Consider the following 19350-nt stretch of genomic DNA (forward strand, 5'->3'; position numbering starts at 1 on the left):
TCATCGTCCTCAGAAGCAGACGGCAAAATACTGTGGCATCGCTGTCCCCTCGTCCGCTGGTCCACACGCCCTGACACCCGCGCTGTGGAGGTCAGCCATGGGGTCTCACCTGGTCCTAATCCTGGTCACCTGGTCAACCGGTCACCTGGTCTACTGGTCAACCGGTCACTTGGTCAACCGGTCACCTAGTCGCGGATAATCCGTTCCATACGACCCTTACATCTACATATTGGTTCAGCCTAATATGGTCTGGTTCTCCGATTGGTGAAAAGCGGGGGGAGGGAGGGAGGGAGGAGCCAGGGTGAGGAGGGAGGGGAGGGGGGATGAAGGAGGGAGGAGGGGGAGGGAGGGAGGTGGACAGGGTGAGGAAAGAGACAGAGAAGCAGTGTTCAGAAAGGCATTTGAACGTACGAGCAAGCCTCTCCTCTTCTCCTCCTCTCCTCCTTTCCTCTCCTCCTCCAACCCCCCCCCACCTTGATCAGGAGACCCAGCAGGTCCACCCTGACGTGAATCCCCCTCAGAGGGGAACTCTGTCTCTAATGAAGGGGGCCGCTGACACCTCACACCGGTTAACGGTTTGTAGTCTGGGCTGTGGAGCGTGGCTCCGTCGCATGGAACAGCGGGCGGCACACCTGCAGGGCCGCCGTGTCATTACTCATGTTCAAACCCAGAACCGTCACTAATGAGCAGTGACAGCCGGCTCTGCGCTGGTTGGACGCAGGACACGTGACACGTTCCCCTCCCTCTTCTGGAGGACAACCTCTCATTAGAGATACAGGCCACGCCCATAACGTACAGGCAAAGCCCAAAACTTGCAGGCCCCGCCTACAGCAACCATTGCTTAGAAACTACACACTAATAATAACATTATACTGGATGTTAATAATAACATTATACTGGATATGATGTTAATGATAACATTCGACTGGATGTTGATGATAACATCATACTGGATGTGTTGTGAATAATAACATTCTACTGGGTGTGTTGTTAATAATAACATTATAATGGATAAGTTGTTAATAATAACATTATACTGGATGTGATGTTAATAATAGCATTATAATGAATGTGTTGTTAATAACAATATTAGACTGCTTGTGTTCACTGCTCGTTAATATCCCTGTTCTACAGGATACATATTTTATTGCATCATATTTATTTAATCATAAAATAATTAAACAGAAGGCAAATTATTATACTTGTTTTAAAGGCCTTCATACCGTAGTGGAGTGCAGAGGACTTGCTAATTAGGTAATGAACCACAAGTGTCAGCGTTTAAAGCGATCTGTAAGTCAGGACCACAACCCTTCTGCCTTCCCAAAATGGCCGCCGCTGTTAGCTGAAGCGCGTCGTGTTTGGATTCGCTGTCTGGTGTCCTTCTGCAGTGAGACGGATGCCCAGCTGATGAAGAGGAGACTGTGGAGCTTATCTTCCTCATTCAGTTTGATGTGAGCCGCTGCTTTTCTCAGCAACCCCCGTGATTATCTCCAGAATCACAGCACTGCTAATGAGAGCTAGCCGAGCACTAGCAGATCCCAGATCCTTCAAAGTCCTTTCCACGCGGAGCTTCCTGGCTACGCCACACGCTCATTTGCACTTAAATGAATAATGTACAAGGAGCAAGAGCTACTTCCCTCTGAATTACATCACAACGTGGACAAACTCTACACTCTAATATGTAATGTAAACCAAAGTGAGTGGCCAGCAAATTCAGGGTAATTAAATCTAAAGTAACAAACAGATGCACTCTGACCGGGCAGAATCCTCCCGAGATAAACACAGAGATCATCAGCAGCTGAATTCACTCACAAACCCAAACTTAGACGGTTCTACTTCAGGGGGAAGTAGAAAGCGAGGCCTTAGAGACTTCAAAGCAACAAGTCAATGCGTCTCCGGGCTGGTTCTCGGATCCAAACCCTCTCATCCTCTAGCGGCGAGCTGTCTGTAGTGATGCTTGATGTGTTGCACAGAGCTGGGCATAACCCTTTCCCAGTATTACACATCAGTACCAATACCCATCATTACCTCTCATTAGCATCATCATCATCACCACTCATTATCCTGACCTCTCATCATAATCCACCTTCATTTTATCATCACCGTCACCCATCATTACCAATGATTTCCTGTCATTATCATTACCTATCATTAATTATAGGTATCATCCCCAATCATTATCCTTACCTGTCATCATAATTAATCTTCATTCTATCATCACTATCACCTTTAATTATCGATCATTCCAAATGATTTCCTGTCATTATTATTACCTATCATTGTCTCTGATCATCGCTACCGTTCATTATCCTAACCTGTCAGGATAGGATAGGATCACCCTTCATTATTGATCATTACACATGATTTCCTATCATTATAATTACCAATCATTAACTATAATTATCATTACTTTGCATGACCTATAACTATCAATACCTTTCATTAAAGGTTGGGTATGGAATTCTCTTTTTTGGCCATTTTTGCAAAATTACTTGAAATCCTTATCATAACCCACTTACAGCCACTGAGTTAGAAGTACTGACATGAAAATCTACTTGAGCTAGCTAACTAGCTAATCCACATTTGGACCTAGCACTAGAAGACAACCCTAAACTCCAACCTAGCTAGCCTGGCTCGATCTCGCGCATCTGTGTTCGCGCTCGTGCATGATTGCGCGTCCATATACTTGGAATGGGTGGAGTCAGAGTCAGCATTGAAGGAGAGGGGGAAGGACCATTTGAGTTGTGTGTTTTCAAAATATGCTGGCGTTTCACAAATCCCATACCCAACCTTTAACATAACCTTTCATTACCCATCACTGCCATTTCTTCCACTTACCTTTCATTACCTCAATTTAAGATGACCTATCCTTAGCATTACCTATAACAACTTATTTACCCTACATTACCTTTAGTTAAGGTTACCCATCGTTCGCATCACCTATAAAACCTTACCCATCATTACCCATCATTACCCATCATTACCCGACCGTCAATGTGGTACCCAGCTGTTTCCTCCATCGCCACGACGACAGATGTTCTGCTCATTACCATGCGACCCACTATTCATACCAAACAGAGAATAGGGAGATGGTTAGATCCTGGGAGATCAGGAGTATTTCTGTCTGTTTCCATCGTGTTGTGAACGAGCGGGGAGAGACAGGTGACGCTCCTCTCCCCCGTCGTCACGCAACGAGATCTCCGTCTGAACAGCGAGGATCACAACAACGACGTTCTCCTACCCTCGAGGAGAACAATGTTCCGCACCCTTCAGTGGAACGCACAGCGCTGCACACCTGCAGGAGCCGCGCGAGGAGGAGGAGGAGGAGGCGCTCACAGCACACACACTCATTTCCACACTTATGTGTTGACTGCGCTGTTGCTAGGCAACCATGCTTTTTGCCGAGGAGACGAGGTCGTGTGCGAGCAGGGCCGCTCGCTGCTCAGTCATACAGTACCGGGGATGCTGTTGGTAGGGTACCGTCGGCAGGGGGTCTGAGGTGTTAGGGTCCAGGTAGGGGAGATACTGTAGGCCTGGGGTCTGAGGTGTGGGGGTCAGGGTCCAGGGAGCAGACCTGCCTACCGTAGGGTGTCCAAGACACTGTAGGTGGGATCAGCGAACCTAGCTTCAGGTATCAGACAGAGCTAACCCAGCTTCAGGTGGAGTAAAGGTATCAGACAGAGCTAACCTAGCTTCAGGTATCAGACAGAGCTAACCTAGCTTCAGCTGGAGTTAAATTATCAGACAGAGCTAACCTGGCTTCAGGTATCCGACAGAGCTAACCTAGCGTCACCCACGTCACAGGTCCATCGCTGTCGGTACATCCTTACTGTACCGATAGCGATAAATTGTGGCACTTCTTATGAGAAATGTACTTATTGTAAGTCGCTTTGGATAAAAGCGTCTTCTAAATGCCCTAAATGTAAATGTATGTCACCTGTCTGTCAAAGCGAACAGGGGGGGGTGCTGTCGGGGCGTGGGAGGGAGGAGGGGAACGAGCCTGGGGGGACTTCAAATAAAACCTCAGTTCGAAGAGGTCATCATTTTTTGATTGTGCCGTCGTTGTCGTTTTCTGACGATGGATAAGAGCACACACTTTTAATGGCAATCAATTCATTAGATCCTGGAGCATGGAGGTGAAAAGGGCCGTTTTAATCCATTAAGATCGTTCCATCCTGCCTACGGACGACAGTACCGCTGACCTCGCCTAGATGGCGGCCAACTGTCGGATCCCAGCGCCGTCCCTCACTGAGACCTGCCGCCCCCGGTCAGCCACGACCCTTAAGGGCGGGAAATATGTTTTTCAGATGTTAAATAACTTCCCACTTTATTCAAATGCAGCTATTTACGGAGAACCTGGGAGCGATCAGAGGGGATTATCGCCCAGCGTCTCGTTCGTTATTCACAGCTAGCGGGATTAAACACACGTCTCCTCACATCCATCGATTCTGGATCGGTACGTCACGGTGTGAACACGGCCCCCGGTCGTGTTACCCACATGGCTCAACCAGATGCTTGTGCACCACTGAAGCAGACCTCTGTCTACTCTCAGTCGATAGCGTTGAGCTCCAACCACCCCCATGCATCTTGCGCTGCCCCTGGTGGTCACATCCGGTACTGTAGGCTCTCCGGGTTCATTAGTGGAGCAGAGAGGCCCTCTCTCTACAGAAGCTCTAGTTAAACTTATTACTAGTAAATGTTATCCATATAACAGCTTTGGTAATATATTACTGTGTGTGTGTGAGGGTGTGCGTGCGTTTGCATGTGTGTGCGTCTGTGTGTATGTGTGTGTACACCAGTGGCGGCTGGTGGTTTTTAAAGTGAGGGAGGAAGGACTGCGCGCTTGGTTGCCATTGGCCTGCTTGCACTGTTGGTGTATGGCGGCATAAGAATGTGAGACTCAAGTTGTTTCAAGGTGTTTTGGTGAACTACAAAATAGCAGGGAGGGAGTTATGTGAATACAATTTATACAAAGCCACCAGTGGCATCACTGTCATTTGAGAAGGAAAGGATGCAAAGCATATTAGTCAAATCAGGCCTACTATTGATTTGTAAAAGTAAATAAAAAAATCTGGGCCTATCATTGGGCCTAGATCTCGACGGGTGTCAAGATCACGTTGGTGCTCACCAACGTGATCTTGACACTTGTCGTGGCGTTTGGTTGCCCTATCAAGATTTTCCACATCAGTGAAACCATGAACAGCCCACGTTGGAGATTTGCTATTATTCATAAGCAAACAGGGCCAGCAATAAAGTCGATTGCTTGTAATGCTACCAGTAAGCCATGCGTACCTAGCAAACCATGTAGCACTCACAACACTGACGTTGCCATTACTTCTGGTCACCTTGATTTTGGGAAGTGGTCTACCTCTTTCTTTGGTCGCTAACTTAGCACTGTAACTCAATGAATGGAATGCTTTTTTTAATAAGACGTTAACAATGTCCTCCGTTTCCAATGTTTCCATTGTACATTTAGGATCTCGCTATCGCAGATTTCACTTGCTCTGCGTCTCTGACTGAGCACCGCGGCAATGCAGACCGGGTTTGTTATCGACAGCGTTGCCAGATTGGGCAGATTTCCCGCCGAATGATAATTTTTCCAGCCTAACATGGTTAAAAGTAGCCCAATTGGGTGGGATATCTGACCAATCTGGCAACACTGCTCAACATCCAGGGATCCTGCTTATTGGTTCATAGCGCAGACGGATAGATTTTTGCGCGAATCAGACCCCTTAAGATCCCACCCACTCAGAGGAGGACTTTCCTCCTCTCTCCCATTGAAACCCATGTTATCCACCGGCCGCCAGTACTTTCGGGGAAATGAATGGGAGTCAACGGAGGGCGACGGAGGACCTTCCTCCCTGAAGTAATTGTCAATAGGCGATAGGGGGTGCTAATGTCCCTTTACCCAGGGAAACGAACATTATATATTCAAAGGCAATAAAGTAGTCATATTTAAGGGCATTAATTCATTACAATAGTCTGGGCATCTACATTTTTTATTCTCAACAATGTTAGGGAGGATCTTCCTCCCTCTCCTCAATGGAGAAGCCTCCACTGGTGTACACGTGTGCGTGCGTTTGCATGTGCGTGTGTGTATGTGCGTGTGTGCGTGCGTGCATGTGTTGGCGTATGCGTGTGCGTGCAGGTGGAGTTCTTTCCGCTGAAGCAGGAACAACCTCCATGCATAATGAGGTTGGAGGTTAGGTTCCCCATCCACCCAAGGGCCTGTAATGGAGGTCCCCAGAGGTCTGAAGGACTCCAGTGTTACTGGGGGGTCTCATATCAGGGGGTGGGGGGGGGCTGGGCTCCTCCTAAAGTCCTCCAGCCCCTCAGCTGTCCTCTACTGAATGTGTTATAAAGAGAGATGCTGACCTGCGATGTTATATCCTTTAATTGTTGGTTATCTAGTGACCATCGTAACAAAGAGTAGGAACTAAGGAACCGAAATGATTCATAATTGTTCATGCCAATTGCTAAATCAGAGTATATTTAATGTTGCATGTGTGTGTGTGTGTGTGTGTGTGTGTGTGTGTGTGTGTGTGTGTGTGTGTGTGTGTGTGTGTGCGCGTGTGTGCGCGTGTCTGTGTGTGTGCGTGTTTGGGGACTATTTCTCAGGAACATAGGATGGGCAGCAAAAGGCTTTTATAAATATTTCCTCATTTGCTCTCCAGATGTGAAACAGGCTCTTAGCAGCAGGACGTATCATAACTCAATTGGATCAATTTGGCATAGCGAACACAAATCTGAATCTCATCGCCTAAGTCCTGCTCATCACGCAGGCATTTAAAAGGAGTATATATGTGTGAAGCACTCACTTAAACATCCTCTCCCAGTAATGACCAGATGGGAACACTCTGCCTCCGCTACCATCTGCTGATGTAGATCTCTTCTGTTTCAATGTCATCTCCACCCAAACCACACCTCCCCACCCATACCACATCCTCTCCACCCAAAAGCAAATCCTCTACCCCCACAAACATATCCTCCCCACCCAAGACACCTCCTCTCCACCCCAAAAACACCTCCTATCCACCCAAACCACATCCTCCAACCCCCAAAACACCTCATCCTCTCCACCCAAAACACATCCTATCCACCCGAAACATCTCATCCCCTCCAACAAAAAACACCTCCTTTTCACCTAGTAACACCGCCTCCTCTCCACCTAAAGTAACACATTATTTATTATAGAACAGTTGGTTTAGTATAACAGCGCGTTGTATATAGGCACATGTTCCCAAGCTGCGGTTTTTTTTACCTTTATCTCCTTTCCAGAACGTACAGACCTCTAGATGTCTATTAAAAGTGTATTTCACGTGGACATTAATAAAGTTTTCTGTGTGTTTATTGTTATCCATACATCGGTTGTGTGTCCGGTGATTTGACGGGGGACAAAGCTGAGATCTATCGCCTGTAGTCCTGTAATTGGTTGCAACGAGTTCAGCACTATATTTCATATTTGTGGTGAAAGTCTTAATAAAATCAATGCAGCAAATAGAGGCCTCTCCTTCTCCTCTCTCCCTCCTCTCTTCCTCTTCGACGCCCAGAGAGCAGCTATCCATCACCGGCTGCAGAGTGCTGCCGCTCGCATGGTGGGTTATTAATGCTGCCTTTTGTAATCTCTCAAAGCAATGGTAGTGAGCAGCCTCCAGCCCTGCTCTATAGCACTATGGTAGTGAGCTCTACAGCTCTATGGTAGTGAACTCTACAGCTCTATGGTAGTGAGCTCTAGCGCACTATGGTAGTGAGCTCTACAGCACTATGGTAGTGAGCAGTCTACAGCACTATAGTAGTGAGCTCTACAGCTCTATGGTAGTGAGCTCTACAGCTCTATGGTAGTGAGCTCTACAGCACTATGGTAGTGAGCTCTACAGCTCTATGGTAGTGAGCTCCACAGCTCTATGGTAGTGAGCTCTACGGCACTATGGTAGTGAGCTCTACAGCACTATGGTTGTGAGCTCTACAGCACTATGGTATGGAGCTCTACAGCTCTATGGTAGTGAGCTCTACAGCACTATGGTAGTGAGCTCTACAGCACTATGGTAGTGAGCTCTACAGCTCTATGGTAGTGAGCTCTACGGCACTATGGTAGTGAGCTCTACGGCACTATGGTAGTGAGCTCTACAGCTCTATGGTAGTGAGCTCTACAGCACTATGGTAGTGAGCTCTACAGCTCTATGGTAGTGAGCTCTACAGCACTATAGTAGTGAGCTCTACAGCACTATAGTAGTGAGCTCTACAGCTCTATGTTTGTGAGCTCTACAGCACTATGGTGGTGAGCTCTACAGCACTATGGTGGTGAGCAGTCTACAGCACTATGGTGGTGAGCTCTACAACTCTATGTTTATGAGCTCTACAGCACTATGGTAGTGAGCAGTGTTTCACTCTTCAGAACTATGATAGTGATCCGTCTCCAGCCCTGCTCACCATCCCTGTGCCGCAGAGAACTAGCTCTCTCCTGCTAGCGCTCTCCTGCTAGCTCTCTCCATCTCGCACTCTCCTGCTGGGTTATTAATGCGGCCGTTTGTAATCTCTCAGAGCGATGGTAGTCACAGCTCAGCCGAGCGGATGCTTTAAGGAGGAACCCTCACAGCAGATAATTTCGACCCCAAAGAGGAGGCACTGGAGAGAGTTTCAGTGTCTCACGCTCAGCGTTCGTCCGATGCCGCGGCCCCCATTACCCGGGGTCAGGAGGGTCCGGAAGGGCTAACAGCCACTTCATCACCACGTTCTAACGGAGACGCAGACGGAGAACCGACCGCTGATTGGAGGACACATTGTTCCATTACTGCTAACACCGACACCAGCCCTGGCTGGGCTCAGTCTGAGACACAGGGAGGGTTATAGAGCCACCTGTTTGTAGAATACATTCACCTATTTTATAGAATGTATTCACCTGTTTTATAGAACACAGTCACCTGTTTTATAGAATACAGTCACCTGTTTTATAGACACATTCAACTGTTTTATAGAATACAGTCACCTGTTTTATAGACACATTCACCTGTTTTATAGAATACATTCACATGTTTTATAGACACATTCACCTGTTTTATAGAATACATTCACATGTTTTATAGAATACATTCACCTGTTTTATAGAATACCTTCACCTGTTTAATATAGAATACATTCACCTGTTTTATAGAATGCCTACACCTGTTTTATCTAGAATACATTCACCGGTTTTATAGGATACATTCAGATGATATTGGCACTAAATCAGCTGTGTTTTATATAAAATAATGCATCAGAATTAATACTTCCTTTAATGAATTCCTCAGTGTGTTATATAACACATTGATATAGCATTTGGTCCTTCATTCATGTGTATCTTCTATATGAGAGTACATTCAGACTGCCTTTATATGTTATCTCCCCGTGTGTTGTAGAATACAGGGTTTATCTCTAAGGGCTTGTGACATTTGGTTTGCGTCGCCACATCTGCAACCAACTCTTGTTGTCACACAGAATTTAGGCTAAATCTCGATGAAGATTTACTTCGGGAGAATACCTATATACCAAACAACCTTCCAAGCAATAACATTGATTTAAATACGAGCATCTAAAATGTATGACTTTTTTATGTTAGCCTTGGAAGATAATTTCTAATGTCCTTTTCATTGACCCATCCAGCACCTTAAATAACAATCTATTTAAACTACCATCTGTTGCTCACCTGTTTCAGTTGTTGTGAACCTGTTTCAGTTGTTGCTAACCTGTTTCAGTTTTTGCTAAACTGTTTCAGTTGTTGCTGACCTGTTTCAGTCTTTGCTAAACAGTTTTATCGGTTGCTAAAGTGTTTCAGTTGTTGTTAACCTGTTGCAGTTGTTGTTAACTTGTTTCAGTTGTTGCTAACCTGTTTCAGTTGTTGCTTAACAGTTTTATCGGTTGCTAACAGGTTTCAGTTGTGGCTAACCTGTTTCAGTTGTTCTTAACCTGTTTCAGTTGTTGCTAACGTGTTTCAGTTGTTGCTAACCTGTTTCAATTGTTGCTGTTTTTATCTGTTGCTAACGCGTTTCCTCGGTTGCTAAATATGCCTGATGTCTTCTATTCTGTGGAGGTGTTGAAGAGGCCATGAGCTAACCTACTGATCCTATCTTTAGCTTTTCTCACACCGGGTCGTATGTATCGCCTCACATCTGGTTCAGAGAGCAGATGTGTTGGATGTACCACCACTTTACAAAGGATCCCAGATCACAATATGTGTGTGTGTGTGTGTGTGTGTGTGTGTGTGTGTGTGTGTGTGTGTGTGTGTGTGTGTGTGTGTGTGTGTGTGTGTGTGTGTGTGTGTGTGTGTGTGTGTGTGTGTGTGCGTCTCTTACCTGATCCCTCAGTGAACCCTGGCCTCCTGCGGTGTCAAAGGTGACTTTGATGTCCTTAAGGCGTCACTAGTACATCACTATGACGTCAATACGACCTGGAAGCAAAGGGAGGGAGAAGAGGGCTTAGACACTGAAGCAGATGAATGGACTAATAAACACGAAAGCAAGAACAACGCGAGACCAATGAACAGCCAGGAGGAAGTGTGTTAACCAATGAGGAGCCAGAAGGGAGGAGATTGTGTTGGACCAGTGAACCTCTGGGACCTGCCGGTCTTTCTTCCTCATTAGCCTCATGTCTTCACCTGGGTAGTAGCGATGTGAAGAGCAGAAGGCTTTCCACTGAGTTTTGTGAGAGTTATTGGGGTAAAGGAGTGATAGGGCCCTATTTTAACGGTTTGAAACTCAAGTGAGAAGCGCCAAGCGCAAGTAGCTTTGTGGGCGGTTCTACGGCGATGTCGCGGCGCGAAAAATGACCCTTGCGCCCGGTGCATATCTAAAAAGGGTTGGTCTGAAGTAGCCTAATTACCCGTAGGTGTGGTTTGGGCGTAACGTGCAACAAACCAATGAGAGTGCCAGCTCCCATCCCCTTTAAGAGCCATGAGCACATTTGAATCTGACGAGTTGATATTTTGACAGCGCGTCTGCAGTCTCCGATGAGACAAATGCACATGAATTTCAAATTGCAAATGGCTCAGTTTAGGGCCAAATAATATGGCCTAATTCACACATGGAATAAGGTTTTCTTCCACAACTTCAGAAAAAAAAAAAAAAAGAGTCCTCAAATAAATTTCGGCAAAGAAAATGATATAACATATGATATGCGCTAACTGTTGTTCTATTTAATGATATACGCAACACATTATAAACATAGTTTCTTATCAGTATTGTATGCATTATCGTTATCGACTTGTGTTCCTAATATGCATGTGTCCCCACGTTAATATACATTGCCATGGACTGTATTATGCGTTACTTGTTTAGTTTGCGTGTGTTTAAACAGATGGACGCACACACATACGCCCGCATTCATCAATTATTTTTAACACTCACTCGCAGTAAAACAAGGTTTTTCTCACGATCAAATATTCATCAATCCTAAAAGTTATGGGCATGTACACGATGTCTGTGTCAAGAAAATATGTGTTTGCAGTACGATGTTTGCAGATGCATTGATTTAAAAGTACAAATTATTACGGCTGTATCAGCTGTTCTTTCCCAAATAATTTACCAAGAATGTGTGGCTAGGTAGATGAGAGAAGCAAAGTGAATGCGCGAGGTGCAGAAGCAACATTATGCATGCGCCCTTAAAATAGCATCTGAACAACGCGCCATTGACTATAAACCAGGTATTTTCTGGTTTGTGGCGCAAGTGGTTTATGAAACGTCAAAATAGCACCAGGGAACGTTTGCGCCATAACACGCCTCCTCCTTTTGCTTTCGCTGAGCCGCCCCCCAAGTTCATTCCCTAATTTACCGACGGGTGGCGCAGGAGGGAAAAGCACGCTCTGCACCATTTGCAAACTAGCAACGACACATGCGCCATTGATTAAGTCAATTGCGCAGGAAGCAAGATAGGGCCCATAGAGTTAGAGTTAGTGAGGCAAAGGTGTGATAGAGTTAGTGAGGTAAAGGAGTGATGGAGTTAGGGTTAGTGAGGCAAAGGTGTGATAGAGTTAGTGAGGTAAAGGAGTGACAGAGTTAGAGTTAGTGAGGTTAAGGAGTGATAGAGTTCGAGTTAGTGAGGTAAAGGAGTGATAGAGTTAGAGTTAGTGAGGCAAAGGTGTGATAGAGTTAGTGAGGTATAGGAGTGATAGAGTTAGTGAGGTAAAAGAGAGACAGAGTTAGAGTTAGTGAGGTAAAAGAGTGAAAGAGTTAGAGTTAGTGAGGTGAAGGAGTGATAGAGTTAGAGTTAGTGAGGTGAAGGAGTGATAGAGTTAGAGTTAGTGAGGTGAAGGAGTGATAGAGTTAGAGTTAGTGAGGTACAGGAGTGAAGAGTTAGAGCTAGTGAGGAAAAGGTGATAAAGGGTATAGTAGTAATAGTTTAACTATTTTCCAGCATACTCTCAGGAAGCCTCCTCCCTGCAGCAGGGTTTGTGTTTGGGCTGAGGGGGGGGGGGGGGGGGGGGTTGGTGGGATTGATGGGGGGGGGGGGTTGATGGGGTTGGGGGGGGGGGGGATTTGCTGCCACGCTACGACGGGATTGCGTCGCTAAAGCCCAGAGCAGCTTAATTGGAGCCGAGCCTTAATGAGGAGCCTGGGGGGAGCAGGGCTTAGACCCGGTCAGGGAGCGGGGGCCCCCAGACCTGAGCAGCACCTCCCAGTCTCTCAAGGGCCCGTCTTGGAGGGCCCCCCAGGCCTGAGCAGCACCTCCCCGTCTCTCAGGGGTCCGTCTGGAGGTCCTCTGGCTCTGGTCTCTACTTCGACGTGGGGGAGCAGAACCCATAAACAAGAACATGATGCTGAGCGAGACCCAGACTACTGGACCTGGTTCACTGAACTACAGCAAATACACACAGGAATCCTTCATTATCTGGAGATTAAAAGTTATGGAATATAAATGGTTCATCATTATCTGGAGATTAAATGGTTATTAAATGTCCATGTGTGTCAGGACAGACAGACTAGACGCTCAGGCAGACAGACTCTGAGGGTCAGACAGACAGACTCTGAGGGTCAGACAGACTCCAGGGGGTCAGACAGACTCCAGAGGGTCAGACAGACAGACTCCAGAGGGTCAGACAGACAGACTATAGCCGCGTTTACATGGCACATCTGATCCGCATAGATTTCTATGCGGCATAGATCTGTTCCTAAAAGGTGTTCCGAATGTACTGTATACATGGCAGTAACAAAAGTGTCCGTTATGTCTCTCGCGCACACCTGACACATCTCTGGACCGGCGGCGACATAATGGATGTCTTATCACTATCGGGGATTTTAAATTTGATTTTAATGAAAGCACAGCAGGAGAGAGCTTTTCTCTGCCTGCTCCTTTGAAGGAGCAGGACAGCGCAGCAACGTCAATTTCTCGTCAGATCTTTATATTTACCCTAAGCTCCGCCGCAAACAAGAGGAATTTGGATGCGAGTCCGCAGCCAAGACTGGTGGGAGAGAGTGGTCTTACGGGAATTTAGTGACCAGGAATCCTCGAAGGTCCAATTGCGCAATACTGCAGATGCCATCTCTCTAAGTTAAGAAGTATTTTAACGTTCAGCCTGCAAAAGTACTAGTAGTAGCCTACTCATTTACAGTTATTTCGGACGCGCGGACAAACAGACTCCGAGGGTTCAGACAGAGAGACTCTACAGACAGGCTAAGGGTCTCTGTAGTGAAGGCCGGTCCCCTCCCAGTCCATCTGTAGCTGACAGCTCTATTCCAGATATGAGTGACTGTGACAGATGACCCGCCTCCAAAGTCAGATCGATCAATCCGGAGGTGGCCCTCCGTCAACAAAAGGCCACTCTGCCAACCAGCTTCAATCCACCCTGCCTCCGCTACACCAACAAGGTGGAGCGGGCGGTCCACTCTGAATGCAGCCTGAACTGCCTTTTACCTCGGACACACATACACGCACGCACGCACGCACGCACGCACGCACGCACGCACGCACGCACGCACGCACGCACGCACGCACGCACGCACGCACACACACACACACACACATACAGACATACGTACATACACACATACATACACACATACATACATACATACATACATACATACATACATACATACATACACACACACACACACACACACACACACACATACATACATACATACATACATACATACATACATACATACATACATACATACATACATACATACATACATACATACACACATACATAACCATATCTCAGTATTTCTCCTAAATGCCTCTACAGATATACATACACATTTATAGCAATGTTTTGTTGATGGATGATCTCTGGGTAATGAGAAAAGGGAAGTTGATTCATTTCATCGGCTGACTTCTCATTTCTACCTGCTGCTTCACCTCTCAGGGCGTTCTGTGGAAATCTCATTTCATGGCTGAGAATGATGATGACCCTAGTTCCACTATCTGAACGGCATTCTAAGGAAGAGCTTTCTATGTGCACCGAGCTAAGGTAGAGGCTTATATACATAGAAATGTATGTTTCTGTGTGCTTGGGTGTGTGTGTGTTTTATGTATGCGTGTGTGTTTATGTATGCGTGTGTGTGTGTATGCGTGTGTGTGTGTGTGTGTGTGCGTGCATGCGTGCGTGCGTGCGTGTGTGAGTGCGTGCATGCGTGAGTGCGTGCGTGCGTGTTCGTGCACGTGTGCGTGCATGCGTGCATGGCTGCAGGTCGTGCAGGACAGTTTTTTTGTACGTGTCAATGTTCACATGGAGGTTATGAATTATTCTATAACTTCAAAGTACAGGCCATCTGGGTTCCTAGGAGCCTTCAAAGGGCTCTAGTCTTTCACGACCAGACCCACCATCTCAAAAACAAATCTTTAGTCTTTCTCTTTTTAAATGGTATAGTCTGCCTGTTATGTATGCATCCCTAACATTTCACTGGGGACAGGATTATAGGAATAAGGACCTCTGGCCTGGCAGTATCCCTTCTGCAACACTAACTCACAGATCACCTCCCTGACCGCTACCTGGGTCTGTCCCTTCAACTCCTGGTCCTCTACAAACCAAAACCTATGGTAGATCTCTAACTTTAGTCTGGTTCCTCTACACACTTGAACATATAGATCTCTAACTTAAGTCTGGTTCTGCCACACTCTTCAACATGCGGTAGATCTCTAACTTAGGTCTGGTTCTTCTAAACACTTACAGTAAACATGTTGTAGATCTCTAACTTAAATCTGGTTCCTCAGAACACCTCAACATAGATATCTTACTTAAGTGTGGTTCCTCTATACATCTATAAATATTGTAGATTGTTTACTTGAGTCTGGTTCCTCTTTCCATTGAAACATGTGGTAGATAATTGAATTAAGTCGGATGCTTTGGAAGAGGAGCTGTAGGAGAGTCTCTAATGTCGCAATAATGGAGGAGGGTTCCATAAATAACCTCAGATCACAGCACACTTTACACCAGACTGTTGTCTTCATGCCAACTGTTTGGCTCATACCTCACATCGTATTTTAGACAGTATTCTACTCCAGGTCTTTTTTCTTCCACGTCGTTAGAAGTCGGGGGGATCTCGCGAGGACCGACCGGTGTGGCTTGTCACCGTGCCAACAGCATCACCCCTACGCCCATCATCAGCTCGGCCAATGGGAAGGGTCCCTTATTTGGATGCATATTGGTTATCTGGATTGTTAATGATGATGGAGTCAAAGGTGGTGTCCTGATGGTCTGCTGGATGAACGCGGTCGATGGAGAGCAGGCTACGCTTGAGGAGACGCACATTGATTAGCTTCAGGAGTGTTTTACTTTGCTCATTGATTCCAATTAACCACACATTTACCAAAACTTAAGGGCTGATTGTTTCTGTGGACTGGAGGAACATTCCAGAGTGGAAACTTCCATTTGGGTACAACACACAGATGACCCACCACCTGCTCAGATCAGACAAGGCAGGCCGCCCCAGTGCTCCTAATGAGATACGCAGGGAAGCCTCGACAAATCAAACCATTCATGGTCCAGTTCCCCATGAGGGGGCATGCATCCCAAAGTGAAGGCATACTGTTTCCATCAGCAGATGATCTAAGAAGTATTAAAGAGTGAGTCCTCCAGTCTGTTCTCCTTCTGTCCGCTACCCTCTCCCTCTACTACCACTGCTCCCTCCACCTCCTCCTCCTCATCCGCCTCCTACTGTACCCCCACCTCCTCTTCCTCCTCCCACTCCTCCTCCTCCTTCTCCTCTTCTCCTCCTTCTCCTCCTTCTCCTCTTCTCCCTCCATCTCCTCCTCCTCCTCTTCCTCTTCCTCCTTTTCCTTGTCCTCCTCCTTCTCCTCCTCCTCCTCCTCCTCCTTCTCCTCCTCATCTCCTCTCCTCCTTCTCCGCTTCTCCCTACACCTCCTCCTTCCCTCCTCATCACCCCCTCCCCCTCAAGCTCCTCCTCTTCCTCCCCCTCCTCCTCCTCCTCTCCATCCTCCTCCTCCTCTATCTGAGCTCTGCAGATCTCTCAGGAAAGCAGTAGGACAGAAGTAGGACAGTAGTAGGACAGTAGAAGGACAGCAGTAGGACAGTAGTAGGACAGTAGTAGGGCAGTAGGACAGCAGTAGGACAGCATTAGGACAATAGTAGGACAGTAGTAGGACAGCAGTAGGACAGTAGTAGGGCAGTAGGACAGCAGTAGGACAGCAGTAGGGCACAGAACTGCATCCCAGCCAAGAGAGAGAAGAGGAGGGTTGCCCATTGTTTGAAAACCATGTGCTGCAGCCCTTTCAAAGCACAAAGCATAACCAGTCCAAACATGTTACACCAACATTAAAGGGTTCTCGTGTTCAGAGGGCTGGATTAATCCTGAGGGAAAGGGTTTTCATTCATTCCCTTTGAAGCTCTTGGTGGACATTGCTGCAGTGGAGTCAAACTTAAACTTTAAAAGGGGATTCTCTTGTGTATCTGTTACATGATGTTTCAACACGCATGACTTAGACTCACCACACATGACTTAGTCTCACAACACATGACTTAGAGACACCACAGGCATGTTAACCAGTGAGCGTGGTCTTAAAGAATGCTGCGTTAACATTTCAGCAGTGTTGTTTTACCACCATTTTACATTTGCATGGGAAAAACAGAAGAGAGATTTGATCAAAACAAATCAGGCGAAGTGTGTGTTGAAGCCAAATGGAGGCTGAAGTGAGTTGAGTACAGTTTAGTTTGTGGATTGCCTCTCTGTATGCGGGGAGAGTGCCCGGTCTCTTCTAATGAATAGCGAGCGCCGGGAAGTCATTCGGAAGGCCTGCATAATTATACGGGCTGAGGCAGCGGGCCGCCGCAACACCGGCTGTGTTCAGCGGCACTTTATTTGTGGGAGAATGCCTCCTATTTATTTGAACACGGTAATACCAGCACCTTAACAACCTATGCTTAAACATTAGACTCTAAAGTGCATCATTTTCTGTCAACCAGGGTCTCTGATGTCCCTGAGAGAGTGTGAGGAGCGAGAGCGGGATAAAGCCAGGGTTTTGCCGTGGAGAATCACCTCAGACAGACCGCAGAGCTGCAGTCTGTCTCAGGGGACCTGGGGATGGTCAGCTGACCTGGGCATTTACATTTAGGGCGTTCAGCAGACGCTTTTAAACCAAAGCGACTTAGACTAAGTACATTTGTCGGAAGAAGAGAAAAAACTATGTATCGCTGTGGGTACGGAAAGGATGTTCATAGAACCAAGTGTCAAGCACTAACAATCGCTAGGCTATTGCTATATGTTGTCGTATTATCAGTATCTACTGTAGTATCTATATTATCTATTGTAATTTTAGTAGTATTTACTGTGAAATCTATATTATCTTTTGTAGTGTTAGTAGTATTTATTGTAGTATCTATACTATCTATTGTAGTGTAAGTAGTATTTACTGTAATCTCTATTCTATATATTGTCGTATTATCAGTATTTACTATAGCATCTATATTATATTGTTAGTAGTATTTATTGTAGCATCTACATTATATTTTGTAGTGTTAGTATTAATTATTGTAGTATCTATATTATATATTGTAATTTTTGTTGTATTTATTGTAGCATCTAAATTATCTATTTTAGTGTTAGGATTAGCAGTATTATCTATTTTATATATTGTAGTATTAACAGCATTTATTCTTGTATTATCAGTATTTACTGTAGCATCTATATCATCTATTGTAGTGTTAGTAGTATTTATTGCAGTAGCTATATTTTATATTGTAGTGTTACTAGTGTATTTCTGCTGAGGCAGTGACAGTAGAAAACTTGAAAACCATTCCTATTGCGGTGTGGATGTTCTCCTCCGAGCTGCTCTGGTCTGAAGACCTGCCCCAGCCTCCAGCAGATATGGTGCTTCAAACGACCCTACTGTACACTCCTTCAGTCTGACACCAACACACCCACACACACACACACACACACACACACACACACACACACACACACACACACACACACACACACACACACACACACACACACACACGCACACACACACACACACACACCCATCACCGTGGGGCCTGGGGTGTGAAGGTCTTGCGTGGAGCCCACTGGGTAAAGACAAAAAACATATCTCGGTTGAGCGGTACGGGCCTGGAGGGTTTCCATGGTGATAAACTGCTGACATGCTGAGGAATCTGAGCTGCTCAACATTTTGAAGGGTGCCACTTTCCCCCCACAATAGGTGGAGCCTCCCCCCCCGAGCCAACACACCGCCGCAAACAACAGCGGCCTGTCAGCCAGACCGGCCTCCATCACCCTATCAGAGCCCCGGGAGGAGATCTGGTCTGATCTCCTCCAATATCACCTCACCTTCTCCTCGCTCCCTCCTTCTGCCTCCTGGCCTCTGCCCACCCTCCTCCACCTCCTCTCCTCCAAATCCCTGATCTCCTCTCCTCAACCTCCTCTCCTTCCCCTCCCTCACCTCCTCTCTTCCCTCTTACTCACCTCCTCTCCTCCCCCTCCCTCACCTCCTCCCCTCCCTCTTACTCACCTCCTCTTCTCCCCCTCCCTCACCTCCTCTCCTCCCACTCCCTCACCTCCTCTACTCCCCCTCCCTCACCTCCTCTCCTCCCTCTTACTCACCTCCTCTCCTCCTCTCCTACACCACCCTCACCCCACCAGCTCCAACACAACCTCCTCTGTTCCCCCCCACCCTCACCTCCACCTCGACCTCCTAACTTCGACACCTCCATCCCCTCCCTCCTCCCTCCTCCCTCCTCCGTCATCCCCATCTCCTCCCTCCGCACCCCCAACTCCTCATTTCATCCTACATTGTCCCATCTTCTCCTTCTTAATGTGCTCCCGTCTGTTTCGGGGACATCACCATCTTAACATGTTGACAACATGTTGATAACTTGTTAGCATGAATAGTAGTTGTGTTGCTTGTTGCTGG

General features: G+C 46.6%; 1 protein-coding gene across 2 annotated transcripts in view; it reads right to left on the bottom strand.

The window, feature by feature from the left end:
- The window catches only part of lingo2 (leucine rich repeat and Ig domain containing 2), a 79023-nt gene that overhangs the window by 34547 nt on the left and 25126 nt on the right, over positions 1-19350 (bottom strand). The window contains exon 2 of one of the 2 annotated variants that reach the window (XM_056599939.1): positions 10329-10423. The gene's annotated coding sequence lies outside the window, so the exon portion shown is untranslated. Of the gene's footprint in view, positions 1-10328; positions 10515-19350 lie in introns of those variants that run through there. The other variant, XM_056599940.1, reaches the window with a different exon arrangement.

The sequence above is a fragment of the Gadus chalcogrammus genome, chromosome 10, assembly GCF_026213295.1.
Source record: "Gadus chalcogrammus isolate NIFS_2021 chromosome 10, NIFS_Gcha_1.0, whole genome shotgun sequence".
In the NCBI taxonomy this organism is placed as follows: domain Eukaryota; kingdom Metazoa; phylum Chordata; class Actinopteri; order Gadiformes; family Gadidae; genus Gadus; species Gadus chalcogrammus.